This window comes from Strix uralensis, chromosome 12 (assembly GCF_047716275.1).
Source record: "Strix uralensis isolate ZFMK-TIS-50842 chromosome 12, bStrUra1, whole genome shotgun sequence".
NCBI classification, from domain to species: domain Eukaryota; kingdom Metazoa; phylum Chordata; class Aves; order Strigiformes; family Strigidae; genus Strix; species Strix uralensis.
The window spans coordinates 15,171,876-15,190,192 of NC_133983.1; positions in this window are offsets into that span (position 1 = coordinate 15,171,876).

The following is an 18,317-nucleotide window of genomic DNA, read 5'->3' on the forward strand; positions in this document are numbered from 1 at the left end:
CCTTTGAAACAAGCCCTTTCTTTAGGTGGTTTGTGTTGAAGCAGAACCTTTGCTCCTCACCTACCAAGAGCCAAATCACTGCTCAAGTAGTCCCAATTTTCCTACTGCAGGTGCTTGGCTCACCTGCAAAATCTGATGCAGTCTCCACTTCTGTTCAGTAACAGTCTCTGCTCCTCGCATCATATGCCGCTGTTTTCCCGGCTCTTCAACCAATCTGTCTTTCTGGCTTTCCATTGACACCGCTCTTTGTCAAGCGAGCGCTTGTTTCTCTAGTATATTGCTTCCTCATCAATTCATCTGTGTTTATTTTTGTACTCCTTGTAGCCAAAACTTAGGTTTTGCCTTTTCATTCCTTTTCCTGTTGATTTCTTTTTTTCCCTAGCCAGTCCAGCTATCCAACTGCTGATCTATCTTGCTGTCCCTGATTATCTAGCACTTATCTTTTCTAATTTTAAACTGTTATCCTTCATGCCCCCTAGAACAAGCTAGAGTAAGCAGGCAAAAAGAGCACAGAGAAAAAGCTTTTTCCATGAAATGTCTTGGCTGTACCATGTTCTGAAGAGACATACTCAATGCATGTGAACTTTACTCATGAAGTTATGTCAAAATCAGGCAGGTTATCATGAAAACTTACATTGTTTGTATTTTATCCCCTTCCTCCACAGCACTGGGACACTTCTGCTCTTAAAGAAAAAAAAATTTATAAATATTTGTAGTTAACCGGGGCAAAATCAACTTGTTCTTCCTTCAGGGCCCTACTCAGAAATGGCAGAAGTGTTGGGTTTGAAATGCTCATAAAAAAATGTCACCCTTTGTTTGGAAATGCCCTAACTGCTTAAGATTTGACAAAGTTTCCAACTGAAGATGGCGTTCTGCAGTTACAAGTGTCAGGCAACCTCAACAATAGCCTCTGCTCTGGCTGTGACTGCAGGACTTTCCACAGGGTTATGATTTGCTTGTGCTTCCATCCCTTCTGTGGTTTAGTAGCTGCTTTGCTCTCTGTTCATGCTTCAGGTCTGCCAGCTAGATATGTTTTTGTATACCATCCAGGCACTATTATTCTTCTGCAGTGTATTTAAATTCAGTAGCACCAAGAATCATAAAGGAAATCTGTTGATAGATTTGTTAATTGTTGGTACATAACGGTATCTTTAGGAGAACAGCACCTGGCCAGGCTGGTATGTGCTGCCAGTTGGCACTACAGAGATACCTTAAAGTCAGGACGAAAACTCTCTGTAATGCCGGCTGTATCACACACGTTTTCACTGTGCAATGTACGTAATGACAATATCCAGCAGGAGGAGGCTCTCTGCAGCATTTGAAGGGCAAACAAAGGGGAAGGAGCCTTGATTAGTGAGCCTTGTTTGTATTACACAGGGATCAAAGGAGATAAAACACAGTCTATTGCACTGTTTGTAAAATAAAGATTCCAATTACAGAAGGTGGTGCTGCATCTGTGCCTCCCTGACAGCTGTGAGGAGAATGAAAACAGCAGCTCTCATTGCATTAAGTTATTAATAATTAATTCTTCCTTGGAAATTTGTGAGCTTAGGCTTTGCACGTACTTGTACAAAAGACTGGTTTGGGTTAAGGCTGGAATTTTCATAAGTGCCCCCTTCCCCTTCTAATTTCAAAGGACATGGGTATTCAGGAGCCCAAGGGACTGTCTGCAGTGATGGGTGCAGAGAGTTAAAACAAGTTCGGGAACAAACTGTGACTTTAGCTACAGCTGGGGAACAGGTATGAAACCCTCCTTATCCAGTGTGGGCTTTTTTGCTCTTGCACTGGGACATGAAAGGAATAGGTAAAGCAGCTCAACGCAGCTGATGCGGCAGCAGAGTTACTGCATGGCATCTGGGGCTAATACTGTCTGGCTGGAGGCTACTCTTAACCCCCAGGTGCTCGATAGCATGGCCACTCCCTTGCACCGTTCCCCCGTGAGATTTCCTGAACAGAGGGAAAGCAGGACAGAGTTGTTGCTTGAAAGAAGCACATCCGAGGCACTGTGTTTCTGAGGATTGCTCTGGGAAACAAGTTGCATTTGAAAGGAAAGTATTTCTTCACCTCAGATGGAGGCTAACTTGAGGGACCCCAGATGCTCGCTGGTGTGGGTGGGATGCAGGGGCTCAGCACCCTGGCCTTGCAGCCTGCCAGCCCCAGGGCAGCAGGGAGGGTGAGTGGGGCGTGTGAGGTGCCCCTCTGAGGTGCGAGGGGGGCCAGCAGGCCCTGATCCTGCGCGAGGTGCAAGCGGGGACCCCATCAGCGGCCTGATGCTGAACTGTCTTCCTTGCTAATGCGAGGCTGCCTGCTGATGAATGCCCTCCCACCACTGATTTCTGCAAAAAGCAACACGCTCTAACAATGTATTACATGCACTGCTGAAAGTGTAACAAAGATTTGGATGGATGCTGTGTGCTGCGTGGAGAACAGCTTTTTAATTTTACTACATGGTGCTAGGCCAGCCCAGCAGAACTTGCCTGTCTTTGAGAAATGCTTTTATTAGTTGGCTGTGATATGTTGGCAAATTAGGCCACACCAAATGTGCTTGCAGCCTCCTGCTGTGAGGATGCTTCACAGATTCTTATGCATACCTTAGAGGTGTTTGCACATTATACGGTATTTGCAGTCTATTTGTCCTAGCTTTGATCATGTCCTTGCTGACTGTATTCTAGTTGCATGCCCTTCCCTCTAGCAGCATCGATCCTTTTTATAGTATTTTATAACAACTTGTGTATAAATTGTCTTACAGTTCTCTAATTAGTATTCCTTTCTTACACTGCTAAGGCAAATCCTGGGTCTGTTATACCAGCTGATAGTGTGGCTCGACACATACTACCTAATACATGTACATGAGCAATATGTAGTGCATAATATGTAATGCTTGTTAAATTTGGCATTTTATACATGGTTACAGGTAGTACAGTAATACAATAAGAGCAATACCTGGAAGGTATATTTTTGATGCCTCAGATTTCAATCATACAAACTGAATTTGCTTATTTGTCATAGCAGGGGATAGTATTAGACTTGATGATAAACTTTAAACACAGGGAAAACCTGAATTTTAGGTTAGGTGTATTACCCCGCCAGGAAGTAATCCATCCGCATGTGAGGGGTTTGCTCTGGCAGCTGATGCCACAACAAAGGTATGATTCTGCCTGCAGCTCTGTCACGAACCTTAGTCTCTGCATTTTCAGACCTATCTTGTGTCTAGGCTGACTATGGGAGTGGGATTGGCTCCTGTGCCTGCTGGCGGGAACAGAGTAGCCGTATGGTGTGCTTGCCAGAGATTTACAATGAATATACCGAATATCTTTCCTCAAGCTGTGCTAGGAGACTGTGTGTGTTTAGACACATGCTGGATAACAGTACACCATCCCATGTATGCTTCCAAGTTCTGTAAAATATCCCCTCAGCTTTCATTTCTTTTCCTGGAGAAGTTACCAGATGCTTCATTATTGTTTTGCAAAACAAGCTGCATATTACCCATATGTTTTCCCCCTTGTTTTTCAGGAGGCAAACTAAACGTTCATGCCCATTTCAAATATTCATTAAATATTTTAGATAGGTTGGAAGTGAAGAGCAAGAGCTTTTCACAGCACAGAGCAGACAGAAAATCCATTCAGTGTGCAGCCGGGCTGGTTGCTGTCTGGTGATGGGGGCTGCAGGGGCCTCCCTGCCACCGCAGGCTGGAGTGAAAGCTCCCGGGTGGCACAGGCTTGGTGGGAAAGGATTAATAATCTTCATAGAGTCGCAAGAAAGGGAGTATTTCAGGGCGTTAGCCAAACCTCCTGGTGAGAGGTGGTAAGAGGTTTTTGAGCCTTTAATCTCCTTTTTGAAGAAAAGGAGATAGATTTCTTCCTCCGAGTCTAGGAGGGGTTATCAGCAGATACTGAGGTGGTGCAGGAACGAGAGCGAGAGATTGGGGCAGGCTGTGTCTCTTATTTAAAGCCAGACAAAGGAAGAGAGAGGGGTTGCTAGAGGGTGGCTAGGGTGAATGAGGCTTAATTACAGGTCTTTGTTTTATATTCTGCCACTTGACAGAGTCTCCATTAAGGGCATAAAGCTGTAGTATACACACATCCTGTAAAAATGTGAATTCTGGGACAAATGTTCCCTCGTTGTCATTAATATGATGCAGCTATTCAGGTGAGTTTAGGTCTATGCAGAAAATGAAGACATGACTGAAAGTGAATTATTTAGAAATTAAGTACATATCCCAGAATAAATATTAGTCAGAACCAGGGGATAGATTCCTGTGAATAGAGCCTTACTTCCCAAGTACTCCCTTTGATGCTAATGCAGCTGCGCTGATACTTAGTGATTTGGGAGAATTCATATGGAAACTGGCAAATATCCATGTTTTGCTTTGTTGAATTTTCAGGAAGAAACTACTGTTTCAAAGTTTCTGATAAATATTTTGCTGTGTAAAACTCAGCCAAATGATGCATAATTCAACACATTTCCTCTTCTTCAACTTTCTCAGTAATTTCTACTCTATTTTGTCTTGATTTTATAAATGGCTTTTTCTTAAAGTGCTTTGGGGAAGGGAGACTTCCTTGCCATTTTTTCATGAATCTTTTTGCACCTCTTCATCTAATGCAATGCTATAATAAAAAGTTTGCCTAGCAACCAATGGTTGCACTGACTATTATGGAAAAACTTATTAACGTCACTTATTGACACAACCTCAACAATTCAGCTGTCAAAAAGTTGACACTTCAGTGGCTGACAGGTGCAAGAGATTATTAATAGTGTAATTTCCGATGTGTTTCATGTCAGAGTGGAAATATCAATTGCTTAAGAGCTAAATTTTAGGTGCTCTGAGATCAGCTGAAGGGACCAGAAGGAAACCAGAGACTATAGGTTGACCATTGGTACTTAGTGTACCTGCTTTACTGTTTGAGAGAAGGGCTCACCCAGTGTGGGATTTCTTTGGAGAACAAAAGGCAGCTCTGTGAGAAAGCTGGAGGTTTCCCTGGTACCTCACAGGGTTTTATAGCTGTGACTTGGCCTTAGCTGGAAGGGACAAAGCCTGTGATTTGGTGGCTTCTCTGCTGTTAGAAGGCTGCAGACATTTCTGCTTGCTGCATGATTTAGAAAGGAATGACCTTTCTGCAGAATACTTGAGTAACTTTCTGAATGATGCTCCATGACTTTGGCTTCAGCTGTCTGTGTTATTTTACTGTAAGTGCCATAGATTTTTTTAAATTTTAACTGTATCCTGATTGCCACATACTGCTTTGTAAATGGAAGCACAGTCATCTTTATGAAGTCACCCATACTTTGTTTTCACGCAGTCCTCAGTGTCCCCCCCAGTTGAAAGGTATGCTGCAATGCCTTGCGTTGTAGCTCTGTAGCAACTGCCGGTTTTCTGTTGGCAGTAATTGCTGTAGTTAGCAGTATGCATCTGTGACCTCCCTCCAATATCTGGCATAATAATGCTCCTGTTCCAGTTTGGCCCCGTGACACAAATGAGATAGGAATATGAAAATGAGGAACCATGCTCTGACACTGAATTATTGTAGAAGCTGTGAGCAGAAGCTGTGACCAGAATACAGCTAAGAGGATTCGTCCCCATCTCTCAGAGGCAGCCCGTGTGCTGCCTGCTCTGTGGGGGGTAATAAAGCCCACATTAAAGCTGATGAAAATTCTGACTGCTGAGTGCTCAAACTGAAGAGCTCTGATCTGTCTTTCCAGCCATGGGGGAGTTTTGCAATTTAAGGCCATGATATATGATCTGAATGTTTTATTGTGGTGTTACTGACTCAGCCAGCAGCCACCTCACACTCTTACCCAGTCTGGTTACTTGTGCTTTTGGAACACACAGCCCCAGTGAGCAGCTGTGAGTTAACCATGGCCAGCCAGGACCAGAAAACCCAAGGAATATTTGGCTTTTAATGCATTTGTGTGTGAGTTAAGGGCGCTCAGAACTGGGTGGCCTCAGCAGACCTAGGTCAGTCATCCCCTGGCTTTGTGTCTGTTCTTCTGTAGGGTAATGCTAATCATGCATGACTTAGAATATTCAAAGTATAAAAATAGAGGTTTGTAGTGCCCATACTGTGCGGGTCTGCAAGGGAAGTTGCACGCATGCCAGGACAGTGCACATGCAGTAAATCTCTACCCTGCATTGCATATAAAATAAGCTATTTAATTACAAGCTACTAAGAGTTTACAAGCAAGTGAATCTAATTCATGCACATCATAACTTGCATTAAAATAATGCCTGTACTTCAACAGATGAGCATATAAATGAAAATGTTAAAAATAAAATACTTTATTTCATCTTTAATTTGTGGTGGTTTAGGGCAATAACTGTCATAGACAAATTAATATGCTTTATTAGGAAATCAACATGTTGGAGATGTAGCCTAATCTGTTATGCAGGGAAATCATCCCAGCATGTAATGACAATACATAATGTATATAATTCCTATTGATTTTTTTGCTGTTTAGCACCTTGAACGAATAGTAGCTTCTGAAATGGTAAGTGGAGAAGTCTTGCAAAACTCCTGAAGTCTTTGCAGCTAAGAGGAGGCAGTTTGGAAAACATGTAATTGCTAAAGCATCAAACTGTAGCTGAGCAGGAAAATACCACAGGGATTCTAATCATTAAATATGTTGAAAATGTTATTTACATACTTCTCATCAATTTGGTCAATGTGTACAGACACTTCTCAGTACAAGTTAGGAGATACCAGTTCTTCTCAATTATCTACTGCTTGTTGGGCCTTTAAGTGTTGCACAAGAAACACAAGAAGCTCAATTTCACAAATAATTAAATGTGCAATTGTCAATTAATGCTACGGTCTTGGTCTTGTAGTCCCTTAATGCTCATCTGTATAATGCTGTGGCACAATACTTTAGGGTCTTGTCTTGCAAGTGTATTTACAAAATGCTACTACTTATTGCTATTCTGCACAGTTGAAGTAGCTTTCTTAACTGAAGGTGGAGAAAATTGATTAGAACAGCTAGACTGTGGTTTAAAGAAATAGTCATAAGTTCCCTGTTAATCGATGAAGTATTCTGTCTAGCAGTAATGTATTCTGATATATTTTTCTGTATTGAAAGTGACCGGCAACAGGCCAAAGGTACTGAGGCTATGGGGTGCAGTCTGTTTTGAAAACAGCAAACAGGATTTTAGCTGCATGATACCAATTGGCTTCTAGCTTTCACAAAAAAGATGGGTCCATAGTTCCAGCTATGAGTGAAATAGTAATACCTCTACTCGTTTAATACACTGAAAGCTATTTAGAAGTGTTGGCTTGATTTTATCATTGGTATTCTGCAGGAGGGATAGGTGGGTGATAAAAAGCAAAGCAGCCTGCGCTCACCTCCCCCAGAGGTGTTTATTAGCCCTTTCTTAAAGGGGGAAACCCATAGTTCACTGTGGTGAGGCTTATTGTACTTGTGGTTTACTCTCTGATCAATATGGGTCTGTAAACTTTGTCTGGCAAGGTCTGGAGCATCTTGTGTAAAGTAGCTCTTGGAAAATGACCCAAGAATCAAATCTTCCCACAAGATTAGAGACCACCCTATATATTTATTTTATGCATGTGTGTACGTAAATATGGGTGAATAGGCAACACTGTCTATCATTTGGATAGTAAACATCCCATTTGTCACCTGCTGTGTGCTGTCATTGCTTGACATTTAAAAGGTAGAATCATGTTCCTTCACCCTCTGAATGCCTTGGTGATATTGTACAAGGATTTGCACTTTTTCTCTTCATATTTGACAATATCACTGTTTTTTTGTATAGTCATTCTTCCTTTTCTTTGAAGCTGAGTGACCTTAGATGGTATTCCATAGCAGTCATGATGCTTCCCCTGTTAGCCATGTATTTTAATAGCTGAAAAACCTGCGTGACTGCTGGTGATGTGGAGTCGTTGTAGCTCAGGAGGTGCTGAATTGGCCTGGGACTGGCCATGCTAGGTCATGCAGCTGCTGTCATGCACTCCTGGGCTGGTCCTCCACTGGCTGAAGATTTACTCTGCACTCTAAATAAATGTCAACAGCACTGGTGAGTGGAAATACCTCAAATGTCTCGTCCTTTCCCTCTCTGCCTTGGAATACAGAGGAGCATAAATTGACTCAAGGAAGAGAGTATAGGAACTAACCTCACTAAAAAAAATTTCCTCCTTTCCCTCTGATTTTCAGTGGAAGGAAATACATTTCAGAAGGAAATACAGCACAGTCTCATCTTTTTGTGTGGCCAACTCTGGCTGCAGTATTTTGCAGCGCTCCTTGATCAAGAAAGAGTGCAAGACAGCCATCTGGTCCCTGCCCGTCAGCATTCACAGTCTTCCCAGCAATTTGCATTCTTATTTTGCTGTGGAATTAGTGCTGTTTCCAAGACACAGGGGAGTCTAGAGAGACTTGTGAAGAGACCATTTTATTCCTTGTGATGCCATTTATTAGGGAGATAATTAAAAATTCACCATAAATGTGCTTTAATTAATACATCAAGATGAGAATGTAAAGCCCTTAGGGTGAAAGAAGAAACTTCACCTTTAAATATAAAATGTACCTTACTTGCTTTAAAGGAGACCTTTGAGAATGGGAATTCTACTTATCTCAGCTTTTTAGAAAGTTGAAATCTCTTTGTAACAGGTAGATAATGATTTCAGTTGCTTTTTTTGTAGGTAAGGAAATAACAGCATGTATTGAAGTGGAATCCTGTTATTTTCATTGCTGGGAAATTATCCGTTTTACACTTTTGGTAGATAAATTATCTGAATAATTGTAGAAGAAATTCAGACTTCATGTGTAATATAAAACACCGAAGAGAGCTTTTAAGGAGAAGAATGCTTTTCAAACTTTATTTTCTGGAGGTTGAAGAAAAGGGAAAATACTTAAATAGGTACCTTATATATAACAGGCCATATTATTCAGAAAAACACAATAGCATTATAAATTAATTCCGCAGCTTATTTCTCTCGAGGTCTCACTTAGTATTTCAGCATTTAATGTGTGCTTTCTCAGATTGTCTGATGTGCTCTCTGGGTTTGCTTGAAACTGTGTTGACGTTAAACCTACCTTATAAATATTCACAGGAAACTGCTTGGGAAAACATGAACAAAACATGATATATTTGTTTCCCCTGATGCAGACAGCAAAACTTTCTGTTGGTTTTTGTGGACACTTGAGATAAACCTCTGGGGAATAAACTGGCCACACCAGAGTGCTCGGGTCCGGCTGTTCCACTTCCACGAACAGCTTTGGGCTGTGTCTTCAGCAGCCACCGGCTTGGTCTGACCCTGCTGTCTCCAATGAACAGACAAGCAAGTTCCTCCTGGAAATATGAGTGTAATAGTAAATTTACATTCTGACTTGATTATACTCAACACTGGGTGGTGCCCTTAAAAAGTGCAATAGAATTTTGTGCTTTAGTTAAGATGCAAAGTGATTTGAACCTGAATGGAAAATTGCTTATTGTTCTTTTTTTTTTTTTTTTTTTTGTTTGTTTGTTTGTTTTTGGTTTTTTTTGGGTTTTTTTTTTTTTGTTTGTTTTTTTTAATGTTCTGGCTGCAACTGGTAGAGTGTGTAGAAAAAACAGTGTAACTCAGAATGGAAGATAATGCAAGATACTTTGAAAAGTTAGTTCATCCAACTGAACATCTGACTGCCATACATCCTGATGCTACTGAGGCACTGTGTGTTGCTGAGATGATGCTAGCTCTGGAAGTTAAAGTTGCTTGAAGAGGTATTAACTTCCCCTCTCCATCTTCAAAGAGAGGAAGAAACTAGAGGAAGTGTTCGCTGTTCATGGAAGAGCTGTTATATAGAACTTTTGAAAAAGTATACATAGAGAGGGAGAGAGAAAGTGGCATGACTCTTCTGAAATATCATAGAATCACAGAATACCAGGTTGAAAGGGACCTCAAGGATCATCTGGTCTGACCTTTCTTGGCAAAAGCACAGTCTAGACAAGATGACCCAGCACCCTGTCCAGCTGAATCTTAAAAGTGTCCAATGTTGGGGAATCCACCATTTCCCTGGGGAGATTATTCCAGTGGCTGATTGTTCTCGTTGTGAAAACTTTTCCTCTTGTGTCCAGTCGGAATCTCCCCAGGAGTAGCTTGTAGCCATTACCCCTTGTCTTCTCCATGTGACTCCTTGTAAAAAGGGAGTCTCCATCTTCCTTGTAGCCACCCTTTAAATACAGGAACAAGGTGATAAGGTCTCTCCTAAGCCTTCTTTTCTGAAGGCTGAACAAACCCAATTCTCTCAGCCTTTCCTCACATGACAGGCTTCCCAGTCCCTTGATCATCTATGTGGCCCTCCTCTGGACCCTCTCCAGCCTGTCCACATCTTTTTTTTTTTTTTTTTTGTATAGTGGGGACCAAAACTGAACACAGTATTCCAGGTGTGGCCTGATAAGCGCTGAGTAGAGTGGGGTGATGACTTCTTTATCTCTGTTGATGCCCTTGTTGGTGCAACCCAGCATCCTGTTGGCTTTCTTTGCTGCTGCAGCTCACTGGTCACTCGTGTTGAGCTGCTTCCACCAGGACCCCCAGGTCCTTCCCACAGAGCTGCTCTCCAGCCTGCTAGATCCCAGCCTGATGGGATCTGTTTTCTCATTGCATTAACAGAAATATTTTAAGAATGTAGAAAAAAATCATATATGTGAGAGTCATTATTTGTTTAAGCCTAGGTGAAAACAGTAGAGAGAAAGGAGCTGTCTGGCGCTGTAGAGCCAAGCAGGCAATGAAACCTGCTTCTCAGGCTTGTCAGACTCAGACCTGAACCAAAGGCGGTATGAGATCTAAAGGTTTTGTTTGATGTTGTAAAGTAGTACGTGAATCATGTAAATCCTTTTGTTGTTTTTAGCAAATGGTTTGGATTTTTTTTTTTTTTTGAGACTGAAGCAGAGGTAGAAACTGCATTATAAATTCTTACTCCTTAACCCGCAGTCTTGTTCCCAGCCTTCTAAACACTGCCATCCTGCAGAGATGGTTGTAGCGACAAAGTCTGGTTTTGGTAGAAAGGTCTGTGCTCTGCCTTTGGGTGTGCACAGGGCTCTGCACAGGGCTGAGGGCACGCACAGGGCTAGGGAGGCTGGGCTAGCGCTGGATCCAGTGTTGCAGCCACTGGCTTCAGCTGCTTGGAGAAAGGTGAAAGTGAAGTAATGAGAGCAGTGAATAATGTCTCTTCAGCCCATAAGGTAAAATAATTAGTTGGAAGTTTTGGTTGACTTGTTTTTTCTGAAGTTGTGAAGAGCAGAATATGTGCAGGTGACTTCTGAAGCCTGTGGTCTTTAACCAAGGAAAAGCTGAGCCTGTCTGCTGCTGGGGACAAAGGGGATCATGCTCATCAAATGGCCTTCCTTAAACTAACTGACACATTAAAATCAACAAAAGGTTGAGCCTTGTATTTGATAGAAAGCAGAGCAACCTAAACATGCGGATCACATGATAGTAGACATGTTTATTTTATGCAAAGGGAAATGAATGCATTGAATATATATTGCTTTTCTGTAATTTTACAGCAGTATTGTCTGACTGGGTAATCAAATTTGAAAGAACCTGGGAAAGTTATGACTGTGGAAGCAAAAGAGAAAAGAGCAAACAAACTGAAGGTCCTTTTTGGTTTCATATATGGCTTTGCCATGTACTCTGATACCATTTTTTTATAAACCAAAGGACATTAACACGTAGTGCAGATGTCAGTGCTAAAACTCATGCATGTTTACTAGGCTTGTATATGGTATTACAAACACAAGTAGATATGTGAACTTTTTTGGGTTTTTTGAGGCTTTTCCTCCATTTAGATTGGCATACGAGTTTCTAGGATTGAACTGTTAGCAAAAAAGGCCATACATCTCTTCTTTGTAGAATAACCAGTACAGGACTATATAGAATTGTCTGGTTAAAACAGTTACCTTCTCCTGCCCTCAGTGTTTCAATTCATGTATCTCCATTCTCTCTGAAATTTCACTCTGGGTTTGAATGATCTCAAGTCTTAAAGACTGAACTTGAGTTTAATATTTTAGGATTGATATTAAAAAATTAAACCAAAGAGTGTTGTAAAATGGTTGTGCATACGGACTTAGCAGAGGGTGAAGTGTTATTCAACTTGGAAAAATGTCCTTTTTTCCTGCAGACTGATGTGAGTTTGGCCATGAGTTCTAACACAAGATTCTTGGTAGCCCAGTGTGGCATTTTTTTGCTTTTGTTTTGTTTTAATAAACTGGGCTCCAAGCATAAAATGATGTATCCTTCCTTCCTTTAGCTCTACATTTGGCAACTATTTGGGAGGGTGGTTTTGTGATCTCCATCTGTTTTTGACTGATGATGTTACCTATAGGCTTCAAGGTGTGTTTTATTTAAGTGTGTGTCTAAATATTTCATCTTCAGAATACACATTTTCTGTTGTCTATTATACATTGTTCAGATAATAAAAAATTGTATATATGTCAGGAAAGCTTGATTTTTACCTCAATTCTGATATAAAGTTTGTTCTGAAGTGACACTGGTAATCTGTCTGCAAATCACTGCTGGTGTTGAAATTCCTAACAGAAGGGGAGGTGCTCAATGTGCTTTTTATGACAACCTTTGTTCCAGGGAGAAGTATATACATAATTAAAGCTAATGTTGCTTAGAGTATGCTCAGACTCCATCATCATGTTATCCTCATATGGCCTCAAATACCTGCCCCAGCTTGCTAGTGGTGCCAAAATGATGATAATTCACTCTTTCACAGGCCTCAGAGTTTTGTAAACAGAACCAGCTGGTATATTCCTGTTTTAGCAGTGGTGAGATTGAAATAACTGATTGTTTGATTTTAGGTATTTAATAGTTACTTGGGTCGGATTTACCTGGCTCCTAGTCCCATGTCCTATCCTCTTGGGCCATGCTACAGAGGCTATAATCTTTTAGTATTGAAATTAAGAAATCTTTACAGTCACCAAAACCCCACGTTCTTTACTGTAATTAAAATGAAGAAAGGCTGATGCTCTTATGTCTGCAGCAAACACTAGATAATGAAACAAGCTCCATGGGGTTCTTAATGCTTTTGACTTGCATTTTCAAAGTTGAGACCTTATAGCATATTCTTATTAGATATGATGATATAGCTGATGAATTACTGTTTAGATCAGAGAAGAATGCTGATAATTTGGATGTGGTATAATAGCTGTCATTGAGGTAGAAAACATTATCTTTACTAGAAAATACATTTTGAAGAGCCTTGCTTGCCTTTGCCTTCATGAGTGTCACACATATGATAAAAATATGTACTCAAACAATCAGGATAAATGGGCTTTATTTGTGAATCATCAGACTCCATACTGTCAGCTATATGGGGTGAATGTCTCTGACGGGGGCACTGTGCTGTTCTTAAACAGTGAAAGCATATAATTGAATTATACATGCCAATCTTTTTTTTGTTCTTTCTGAACTAGATGTCAATTTGAAGCTGCTCTTGCTGTCTCTCGCACATACTCACTGAGGTTTTGCTTGGCCACACGAGGACAAACAGCCAGAGAAGGATAGGCTGTGCTGTGCAGCTCTCCCCTCTGTAGTGCTACCCCTCCACTTTTAACGTGAAGGGGCAGCTGGCATGAGCTGCTCATTCCAGCACCTTCCCTCTCTTGACAATGGCTTGCTACCAATAATTTCAAAAGATGCTTTTCCCAGATTCCATCCCACTAAGGGTAAACTCAGGCTGAACAGGGTCAGAGTATATACTTGCTTCCCACACAGTCTAATTTTCCTCCTATACCTAAGAATAGACTTGCTGAATGCAGAGTATGACACTTCTATTGAACATTGTTCCTGACTCATCTCTGGGGCAATGTGTTCAAAGCAAAGTGGGCTAATTAAAGTATGGGTCTGTGTGCGTCAAAAACTCTTTGTGGTGCAATCATGGAATGTCATCTGGGATTTTTAAAATATGAGATGTGGCACAATCTGATAAGTATAGAAGAAGAATGATTTGTATTTTATGCTTTTAATATGCTGCAGAGACAAAATGAGCTCTGCAGCAGGAGAGCCCTTTACAGCATAGAGGGTAAATGTTAGTGATACCTGCAGACCACTCAGCAACTCCTCCCAGGGTGTCATTCAGCTTAACTGGTTTTGCTGGGAAGGAAGTACTACCTGTAGTAATTTTTCTTAAGGAGAGGTGGTTTGCCATGGTTGCCAGAGGCTGGGGAGGGAACTGGCTGGTGTGACAGTCAATGAGAGTTTGGTGAGAGCTAGCTTGGCTTGCGAGTGGATTGATGACTCAGTTGCTAAAAGGGCTCAGTCTATTACAATTAGTGATGGGGCAAGTCTTCGTGTTTGAAAAGCATATTTGGATTCAGAATTTGCAGCCCCTCCCTACTGTCTCCCCTGACTTTAGAGATGCAAGGATTTCTCTCTCTGACAGCTAATTAAACTTGGTTCAATATGCATGTTGTAATCCATGAAAAAATAATCATCTTTTTTAATGGCTGGAAAGAGCTGTTGCAGTTAAAAAATATTAAATAATTAACCTTTAGTCCTTAGAAATAAGAAGTTTAAAAATTACTTTAGTGCCTCAAATTTCAACAGAGGGCAGTGTGACATTGCTATATGCATCTCCGGAGCATTTTCTGTTGTGATGATTTATGTGAAGACTCTTCCACTCAGTGTCCTCATTAAGCTTATTATAGGAGTAATAGCATTGCTGAAAGCGCAGGGAAGATGTAAAACAGAAGAGATTTTTACAATGGCTAGATGTGATAAAGGCAGGATAAACTGGAGAACATTTTAAGGTAATGGATGGAGTCAATTACAGAAGCATCCCAGGATCCAGGATAGCAAAAAGGGTTCTGCAGTGAGCCACGGGGAGAGGTTATTGTTATGGATCAGTTCCTAGTCGGGGAATATTTCAGTAAGTTTGTTTGGTGTGCAGACCTCAGCCAGAAGGTTTTAGGCTATAGATTCTAGTTACACAGAGCTGTTTCTGCTCTCCCATTATCTGGATGCCCCGAATGGCTGTGGTCTCCAGAGCAACAGAGAGCTCTGTCAGGACCAGCTGATTTAAGTGGTCCCCCAAAAGGATGCTGCGTGTCTCTTGTCAGCATCACCTGCTACACAGGTTGCTTCAGACTGTTCTCTTACAGCTGTTAATAACTAGTGCCAGGGAAGTAGCATTTTAGCAACATAGGATGGGAAAGGGGATTTCTGGGTCGTTGAGTTCAGTCTCTTGCTATCACAGAAAACCGTATTGTATAATCCCCTTCAGAAATTTATCATGCTTCATTTTAGGGCAGACATTGCCTTACTCCAGAGGTGACCTAGCTCAGAGGGCTCAGAAATACGGAAACCCAACCTACTTTTCATCCACCGCAGTTCTCTGCCTGGCGGAGCTCAGGTGAGGAGACCCTACCCTAAAATACCTAACAGAAAGTGTAACTATTTAATCTGTTAAATGAAACAAACCCAAACAATAAGTCTTCCATTGGGATTTTTTGCATAAGAAAAATAATAAGTATTTGTGTACACCCTGTAGGAACGCCATGTTTTGTACTCTGCCTGCTAGCTCTACAGCAGCAGTTAATTAACAAACACAATTCCCAGAGCTGTGTTGACATTAATCATTGTTGCTGGTGCACAAACAAAGATGTTTTGGCATGAAAAGGTGCTTTGGTAGTTGAAGTTCTTGCTATTGCTAAACAGAACAACAGTATTAATTTAAGCTCAGTTTGAAACATAAAGAACTGATGTTTATAAATGGAAGAGAGCAAATCATTGTGGAGAAAGGTGCCTGCAAGAAAGGAACGACTGTGAGCATAAAGGTTAAAATATTTGGATGTTACTTTGGTAATAGCAAGTATTAAATTACTATAAGCAAGCAGTAGTGGTCTGCTAACATGAGACATAAACATGTAGAACTGTTGTGTGGGAGTAGCTCTCCTTCACAGTCTGACCGGTCCTCCAGCTGTGGGATGTCCTGGGAACTCAGTGGAAGAGACAGCGTATGAATTTGTGTCCTTTTCTGTCTATTAGTTTTTTCCACTGCAGAAATCCTTTTAATTCAAAAGCTCTTGAACTTCTTGTATGTTACAGCTGCAGTGAAGACTTGTCGGCTAAAAGTTGTCTTATTGTCATCTTGTTCTCCATGACCTGTGATTTCTGTTTAAATACACTTATAGTGTGTATCACTCAATTACAGCGTATCAGCAAAGGAAAAATGCAGCGCTAAGCATAAAGAGAAAGAAATGAAACTTTTTAATCATCCCCTAAACTCACTGTCCTCCAAAACTGAATTGCATGTGTATGTGTGTCCTCATGAACCCCTGGCAGAAAGATGGGAAAGAACTTGTAACTATTTCAATAGGAATGGGCTTGTAAAGCAGGGCTGAAGCTGAAATCAGGCAGTCAAATGAGAGGACTGGGAAAATATGTGAATAGGGAAAATGAGGAAAAAATGATTTCAAGAGACTATTTTATGATTGGCAAAATTAAGATAAGCAGTATTTAACTGGCTTTATTGAAGATTAAGCCTATATTTAGCCTACTAAATGGCTGAAATGTCTTTTAAGGGAAATATACTATATACAATTTGGAGCCAGATTTCCACCATTGAAGTTTGTTGCATGGTGGAATGATGTATGTGGTTACGTTAGTCCCAGTCACAAATGCCTTCTCCCTGGCAGCTGGTCTGTATACTTATTATGACTGTTCCAGAAATCACAGTAATTGTAGATATCAATGCACATGCATTTTCCCCTTCTGGAATTACGAAGCAGCTATGCATTGCTGTAAGAGCGTATCTTCAAAATTGCTCCTGATGTTGTTTGGTTGAATAATTATTGCACTGCTTGCTATGATATAGGAGAGCAAAGCTCCCAGTTCCTTTTACAGACCTTGTTTTGCCATCCTGCAGCATACCGGGTAAGCTCCCACCCTTGAGAGACAGTGTTTTCCTGCAGATTGCTGATTTCAAGTTGTTCTAATTGTATTTACAAGAAGGTAGCCTGAGACAGCATCGTTGCTCATGTTCCATCCTTCTGGAAGGATCCCCAGCTTCTGACTGTTGCTGAAAATCTGTGCTTTTTAATCTCAGCAAGGAAAGACAGAGGCCTGCAGCAGGCAGTGGTATTCCTACATTAGACTTCTCTGCCATTTCTCAGTGTGGCTGCAAAACGACGCAGTTTATCCAACATGCCTGAACTGCATTTGTAGATATTTTGCCTGCTGTATGGATGCAGTCTGAAAAAGCAGGTTGTGTTTTACTCTGCCTGCTGAGCGTGCTGAGAGCTCAGGAGAGGGCAGTGCGGCTCCAGGGTTCAGGGGCTGCTCGGTGGTGGTGGAAAGCCTGTGCCTCCTTTCCTCCATCTATCAGCAAATGTATGACAATGTCAAACTGTAGCATTTCATAAATGTGAACAAAATACAGTTTAACAATCTGATTTCACCCCATCTTCAAACTGCTTGCAGACATTTTTTCTTGACAAAATGCCTGTTGAACCAAAATTCACTTTGCGGTTTGATTTAACAATATGTTTGTTTGTTTTTTCCTTCCAGTTGAGGAGCAGGAGCCCCCAACCCAGAAGTAGCTTTCTAAATAGTTGTGTTGAATGACAGATGAATTGTTTCATGGTATCGTACTATGTTGTGATACTGTGATTTGTTGTATCTGAATACTTGATGCCCAGCATTGGTATTAGTTTCGTATCTTAGGCATATGCAGTCCCTGTGCTTTATACAGTAGCTAACAGTATGAACAAAGCACCTTCTGAAGGTATTATAAAAGCAGTGTCTACTTGCATATTGAGCAGAAGGAGGACAAGCTATTACTAAATGATTGTAGTGAGGAAGAACATTTCCTTACACCCTGAGGCTAATATTAAGTATTCTCAAGGTCAATTGTAAGAGAATATAGAGAAAGACAAGAAGCATAGGTGCTGTCAGTTGTATTTTCTGTTTTCATTTAACTGTAGCCTTAAAATCGGAATTATTTATAGCTGTGATGTATCTCCCTGTGACCCTGGTTCTTCTAGTTCAGGAGTGCCTGTTGTTTGTGCTCAAAAAGAAGCTGCAAGTTCCTCTTTGACTCATTCCCTTTTGTGCATATCAGACAAGAGGAAATGCCTGGAGTTTCCTTGGATTCCAATTTTAATTACAATTTTTCTGCTGCATATGTATGTGATCTTTTCAATACCTGGAGAGTCCTATATATTGAGGCTGCTCAAATATGACTGCTTTTGGATTATCTATCATACATTAATTTGCATGGATGTATACCTAAAAGATCTGAATTGATGTTCTAAGGAAACATCTAGGTGCAAACATAACAAATTTGACCTTTAAAGGCAGATTTATGCTTCTGACTTGCTTCTGTTG